This window comes from Pantherophis guttatus, chromosome 1 (genome assembly GCF_059756535.1).
Source record: "Pantherophis guttatus breed Tessera chromosome 1, ASM5975653v1, whole genome shotgun sequence".
Lineage (NCBI taxonomy): Eukaryota > Metazoa > Chordata > Lepidosauria > Squamata > Colubridae > Pantherophis > Pantherophis guttatus.
This window is the reverse complement of record NC_142063.1, coordinates 216,072,435-216,079,792: the sequence shown is the minus strand read 5'-3', so window position 1 is coordinate 216,079,792 and position 7,358 is coordinate 216,072,435. Positions and strand designations below refer to the sequence as shown.

At 39.3% G+C, this 7,358-nt stretch overlaps 1 long non-coding RNA gene across 1 annotated transcript; it reads left to right on the top strand.

The window, feature by feature from the left end:
* LOC148116774 (uncharacterized) lies at window positions 1-2,370 on the top strand. The gene is made up of 3 exons (XR_015731324.1): window positions 1-229; window positions 316-434; window positions 1,327-2,370. It is a non-coding gene; the product is annotated as an uncharacterized LOC148116774 (long non-coding RNA).
* The last annotated feature ends 4,988 nt before the right edge of the window (window positions 2,371-7,358 follow it).

Sequence of the window (7,358 nt, the reverse complement as noted above, 5' to 3'; positions counted from 1 at the left end):
GTGGGGAACATGCCCATGCTGATGATGCAAAAGTGATTTAAGACTCAGCAGGGGTAAAAGGCACCATCTGGAAAAGAGCCTGTTTTTGCTTAATGCTGCCTCACACAAGAAAAAACGGTGTGAACATGGCTGGACAGCTCTTACTGCTGTAAGAGAGGCTTTGGCAGTGTGGAGATGGGGCAGATCCTGAAGTGGTGGGTTATGTCTCTGTCAGAACCAGATCTGCAAGGTGGGAGAGGACCTTCCACTCTTTCTTTACTAGGAAGCTCCTTCTAGTGCTGGATCTCTGCAACTCTTCCCTTTTTACTTTCCTAGAATGCTCCTACCCTGGAAATCTCCCTTGTGGCATGTTATTAGGTCTACAATCTGTTGCCTGCGGTGACACCACCTCAAGAAGCAAGAGAAGGTCTCGTGGTGGATTGGCTGACTGTAAGGTATATCTAGCTAAAATGTGAGGCTTCTCTGGCCTGCTCTGGGGAGAATCTGAGAGAGGACAGCAAAAATGACTTCATGCAGTCATGCTCTCTCACACTGAGTAACCTGATAATGTTGCTCACTAACTGCTGTAGAAAACTGGAAGGGGGGGGGAGTGTTTGCATACTTCAAATCTCCCATTGTTGCATCATCCATTCAATTGCCAGTATTGTTGCATCATTGTGCAATTAGCCGGATTTCCGCCAGTAGAAGTTGGCATTTTTTCTTAAATTTGGAAAAACCAAAATCATCTGGCCTTAGTTATGGGCTGGAACAAGAGGAAGCTCCTTCAAAACCAGTTGGCAAACAATCTGAAGCTGAAGTAGGGAATAACCTGTAGGTGTGCCCCAACAGTTGCACAGCCTAATAGTAAACAAGTTATCAGAGGGGAAAAAAAATAGAAAAGTTTCCTCTAGTTTAACTGTTACAAACATGTATTTCATGTCTAACACTCTCTCTCTCTCTCTCCAAATTACTCTTTCTGAAAATGCACAATTACACAAATTAGAAGCCTTCCAAAGAGCCTGTTTGTAATGTTTACAATGTAGTATAATTGTGACAAATGCTTTAATTGTTTCCCACTGATAGCAGGCCTCGTTCTGCTTTGTGAGGGCAGCTCAGCCTGCATTTTTAAAGGTAATGTGTATACTTGTGTTAAAGATTTATTCTTTCCCTCAATGCCAGAATCTGCCAATCTGCTTTCTGAAAAGATTACTGCCAAGTTGCTTGACTAAATTATAAATTAAAACATCTGTATTCAGTTCTTCATAAATGAAGGCTCCAACACTGTGAGTTAATCTATTCCTACTGATTCTTGTCTGGAAAATAAATGTTCCATTTATTTTCATTCAGCGCTGAATGGAAAGAAGAAAAATGAGAGGCGAGAGAAGACGATTGCTATTAAGAGAACTACTGTACCTGCTTTTTAGCCTTTAGAGTTTAACTAATTCTCTTGTTTGACAGTTGATGTGGCCAATTTGGTTTCCAAAGGCTTCTCAATATTTCTGCTATGACATTTTGCCCAAGTGTGAAGTGAGTTATAATTGCATATACTCCTTTGCTAGCTGTTGGTGTTGGCCCATAATTTGCTAATCCAGATTCCCTGGGGTACCAGGGATGGGCAATTTTGCCCCTTCCCTCCTCCTTTTCTTACCCAAATGCCAGCAATTCGTGGCTAGATGTACCACACTGGACAGACATATCATTTTGCAATGCAAACAAGGAGAGCAAGAGAGCAGTACAAAAGGTTAAAATGAGGAAGAATTGGTGAAAAAACCAGCCCTCAGGATAGTAGGATTGGTTTATTGACTATTGATAGGTTTCTAAATCCAATTTAAAGTTGAGGTTTTGACTTAAATTGGGGGAACCAAATGCTTTAGGGACCCAAGCAGCCCATGTGTGTCTCCCAGCCCGTGTGGGGGACACACGTTCTGGGCATGGAAATCTGCCCAGCCTGTGTGTGTCTATCTTAAGGGAAGGTTTAGGGTTTGCTTCTTGCATCAAATCAAAGAGATGTAGAGTTGGAGAAGTCTGCTCTCTACAGTGGCCCCAATCTTTGGAACCTCTTCCAAAGTATTGTTTTCTTTTCTATGTTGGCTTTCTGCAGCTACTGAACAAGGATATGACCAATTTTATTTATTTGTTTATTTATTTACATTTGTTGGGCATTTCATTACTTTTAAAAAATATGTTTTATTATTGCTGATGTTGATTGATCACGGGTGGGCTGCCTTATTTTTGTGATGTATCATATATATTTATTGCTGAGAATGAGCCTGAAGCAATTGAGTTCTGCATTTTTATTGTTATTATTATTATTGTAAACTACCTGGATCATATGAGCTGGAAATATATAAGCATTGTAAAGCAAATAATTAAAAACTGTTGTTATGCTTATTCCCAATATACTGTATTAAATATTTGACCTCTTCAGTCACATATTTTTTCCATCTGGACTATCTCAGAGTTAAACAAAGATTGCTGGGATTGCACTGGCAAGTTATAAATCCAGAAGTTATAAATGGAAGGTTAATTTCCTCCAAGAATCTGAAAATGTATCATAGCCTAAATCCCACAAATACAAACCTTGAGCCTTTTCCCACTTCTGGAAGGAATTGTTCATCTACTCACCCTTGAGTTATCAGAAACTATACCCTTAGTAAAATTTATTGTCCCCATTGCTGATCTCTCTTCTTCTTCTTCTATTGCCCCGTCCCCAATCACTGCAGTTCCCTGAGGATGCCTCTGGTGATTGAGTCTTATAGATTTTAAAGCTTGTCTGGGGATGAGAATAAAGACAATATTGTGGGATGATGCAGAAAAAAGAAATTGCCAGGACATGCTGCCTAGAGTCACTTCATAGTGAGATGGGCGGCATATAAATTTAATATACTACATATATAGTCTATTATAGAGAGATGATAGAGGCAGATAGAGATGATAGAGATAGATAGATGGAAGATAGATGATACAGAGAGAGATTAGAACTAGATAGATGAGATAGAGAGAGAGAGATTGATACAGATGGATTGATACAGATAGATAGAGATGGATTGATACAAATGGATTGATAGATACAGAGAGAGAGAGAGAGAGAGAGATGGATGGATGGATGGATGGATGGATGGATGGATGGATGGATGGATACAGATGGGTTGATACAAACAGATAGAGATGGATTGATACAGATGGATTGATACAGATAGATAGATAGATAGATAGATAGATAGATAGATAGATAGATAGATAATGCCTGTGCAGATATTGGGTGCAAGTATGGGAAAGTTCTAAATTTGTAACTCCATTTTCACAAGAATGAGTGAGTCCCAGCATTTGCCAATGTAGCAGTTTGAAAGCATATAAATGCAAATAAATGAATAGGTACCACATATAAACATGCAGGAAGGTAACAGCGTTCTGTGTTTTGCCGTATGCTTTGTGCTGTGGCGTGATCTCATACTGGCCACATGACTGCAGAAACGGCTCCCGGCAATGCTGGCTCTTTGACTTAAGAAATAGAAATGAGCGCTGCCCCCTAAAGTCAGTCACGACTAGTGGGGTAAAACCCTCAGGGACACCGTTACCTTTACCTTTTTGTGCTCAGCTTCTTGTTTATACAGCATATTCCCTTTCAACATTCAGCTAACCTTTTCCTGACATTTATTGCAAAAGAACTCTATTTTACAAGCAATATTTTAATCATGTAGCTATTGTCCCTCTTTTTTCATATTTATTTCTATATATAAATATATAGTAACACTTGAAATATATTTAAGAGCCTGTATGCAGTTTGTTTATTCATAAATGTTACATTACGCTTTCTGCTCTGCTGAATCCAAAGCTGTTAGTATCACAAACCATTTCTTATGTGACTCTGTATCTTGATGGGGAACCCAGTTCTCTGACATAATGGAATTAATTAAATCAATAACTTTTGCCAATGTCTTGGGCAGGTGAATTCTGCACAAACTTACTGATATTCCTTGTATTCCTAATCCCAGAAAAGAAAGATATTGTCCTCCAGATGACAACTTTCTAGGTGGGGTATGAAGCTTTAAGCAAGAGTGGGAAAAATTCATTAACATTCAGATTACATGTCATTTTGATTCACACTCTGTAAGGAAGCTAATTTGAACTGCAGCCAGCCTTGCAGTGTGATGACAACACAAGATGTTCCCCTAACACTCCTTTGTTACTAATGATTCTTTGAATGGCAGCTGTACTTTCTGAGCTCAGTGTGATACTTCTAATACCATCTAACTAGCCTTGTGTATCACCTGACAACACCATGCAATGTGAACCTAAGCACAGCACAGTTGTAAACTTTGACTTACCCAGCACCTACCATTTCATATTCTGGATGTGGCTGAAAGTCAAATATGCTTAATGATAGCCCCTATCAACGGTTACCATCTCCAGAAGATTCTCATAATTGCTGAGAAAAGAACCACAGCAAATAAAATGATCCGAAGTGTTTGAACAGTTCTTACCCTTTGAATTTCCTTATCTCTTTTCCCAAATAGTATCCGGGTACAATTCTCTGGTTGCAGGATGTAAGATTTTGATCTATCTACAAAACATCCAGCTGATAATTTAGCACAGACAATAGATAACTGCAGCCTTTGTGGAAAAGAGAAAGATCAAAAGAACCACTCTACAGAGTAAGAATGGTGAACTTGTGCCTCTGTAGAACACCAACTCCTTAATGTTGTCCATTTTGGCAGATTTTTCTGAGAGTTGTACCTTGGCAAACCACCAAGAATACTTCCACCAACACTGACAGGGTAAGCCACTAGTAAACTGTATTGAAAGAAAGCAACCCCACTCCCTTTTAGTACTGATGATGTTACCTGTTCATCTGCAAGAACACATCTGCAAGAACACAACCAAGCTCAGAGAGTACCAAGGATTTCCACAGAGTCCCAGGAGTTCCCCACTTTGTTAAGGAGGTGAAGAAAAATGTTCTTGATGATACATGCCATTCAAACAGGCATGTTGTAGATCTCATGTTGCATATATTGTAGCTCCAATTCATTTGACCTTTAGAGCAGGTAAATAATACATTTTTGCTGTGATCAGATCTCTTTTCTTGTACATGTGGGGTAGTGTCTGGGATGAGCCACTAACACATCCAGTCCACCAGCAAACTAAAGGAGGCCATCTACTTAGCATCTCTTGATAAAACAATATGAGCAGCTGATATTAGAATCCCTGCATTAAAGAGTTGGAAGGAGCAATTAAGTCCAGCTTTCGGCTCAGCATAGGAACCTCAATCAAAGCACCCCTGATAGATGACTGCCTAGCTTCCATTTGAACACATCCACTTTGACAAGACAGCCTGAAATTGTGCACAACCCAGATAAGTGTTTATTGCTCTGACGAATCTCAGCTTGCTTCCTAGGTTCTTTATGCACATTCCATATTGAAGAGGTGGTTTAATTTTGCTGATCCTCTCTTGTCCTTTTTTATGTAAATGTCCATAAACCTTTTTCTGTGGGAACAAGAATTTTTACATAATAAAAGCACCAAAGTAAATCTGTGGTTACCGGCACAGAGCAGAAAATTTATCCATTTTGTGTTATGATTTAATTTTAAAGTCTGGATGTCTTAAAATGCATTTGTTACATCTGACCTACTTTTTAAATCTTTAATATTTCAGTTTGGATTTGTTCACAACATGGTGCTTGAAGATATGCCCACTCTCCAGCCAGGCAGGATTTAACTAGCAATTTTATAGATCTGTGCAGGGAAAATAAAAAGACCACAACTTGATTCTGTCTCATTTTCTGAATCTGAAATGTTAACTGTATTGATATTTCTGCTTCTTCTAATCCTTCATTTGCCATTTTTAGGTGTCTGAAAACAGAAGGGTTTGCCTGCCCTGAGACGAGCAATTCTACTTTTTCACACTAGTTTATTGCTTAATTTGATGTTTCCAAATGCAGACAGATGTCTATTACTTCTTAATTATTTATATATCATTAAAGAAGGAGTTATTAGGAAATACGTCAATTTTTTTCTCTTTTTTCAGTGGCCTGGGGAAAAAAATAGGAAGCAGGAGATGCATTTTGTACAAAGTGGTGGTGGGGTTTTTTGGTTTGGGTCTTCAGATTGCATCTGGGTTTCTTTCAGATCTAGCTGATCTCGATTGTACAAATTAAATAAATAAACCAGTAAATTAAATATAATTGATATCAGTATGTTTTCAGTTTAATGTGCATAATAGCCTCATAATCTTTAATATCAAGGAATAAAATGATGTCATGTATCTTTATATATGATTTTATATCTATAGTCATATTGGTTTCATGTTGGTCTAGTTGGGGAACATAGCAGCAGGGGTGAAATCCAGTAGGTTCTAACAGGTTCTGGAGAACCGGTAGCGGAAATTTTGAGTAGTTCGGAGAACCAGCAAATACCACCTCTGGCTGGCCCCAGAGTGGGGTGGGAATGGAGATTTTGCAATATCCTTCCCCCAGGAGTGGGGAAGGAATAGGGATTTTGCAGTATGCTTCCCCTGGAGTGGGGTAGGAATGGAGATTTTGCAGTATCCTTCCCCTGGAGTGGGGTAGGAATGGAGATTTTGCAGTATCCTTCCCCTGGAGTGGGGTAGGAATGGGGATTTTGCAATATCCTTCCCCTGCCATGCCCACCAAGCCACGCCCACAGAACCAGTAGGGAAAAAAATTTGGATTTCACCCCTGCATAGCAGGATATGTATGACTTGGTGCTGATTTTTTAAAGACATGCCACAGTGCATAGCAACATTGTCTGCACTAGGAGAGTAAAAAATTTAACATGGAAATCATGACCATATTATCATCTTTGATACTCCCCATACCTCCACCCCAGTATCTGCTGCTGTGTGCAGTCTTAAGGATAAATGTAAGAACCAAGAAAAATGGAGCTGAAGGAAATATGGAAAGAAACTCTATCGTATTGGCACCAAGAGGAGAAAGACAAAGATGGTCAGCGTTCAATTTAAATACAAAATTTGCACTGTGAAATGACATATATCAAAGAGGTTATTTGGTGTAGTGATGAAGGTCCTGGCCTAGAAATTAGGTGACAGTGAGTTATAGGCCTCCCTTCTGGACGGAGGTTGGCTGGGTGATTTTGGGTCAGTCACTCTCTCTCAGCCCAGTTGGTTTAACTGTGCTGATGATATACACTTTATAGTGAAAACAACGATGCTCATTCTAAATTTGAATATTGACAGACTATCGGTGGTGGTGGTAGAAGCCTGCAGAGGCAAATAGGGAGGAGCAGAAAAATGAGGAAAGATATGTAGAAAACATGATAACAGCAGATATATCATCCACAGCCAACATAAACAACCAACATCAGGTGCAGAAGATGTTGTGGATACGCACAGTGGGCTGCAT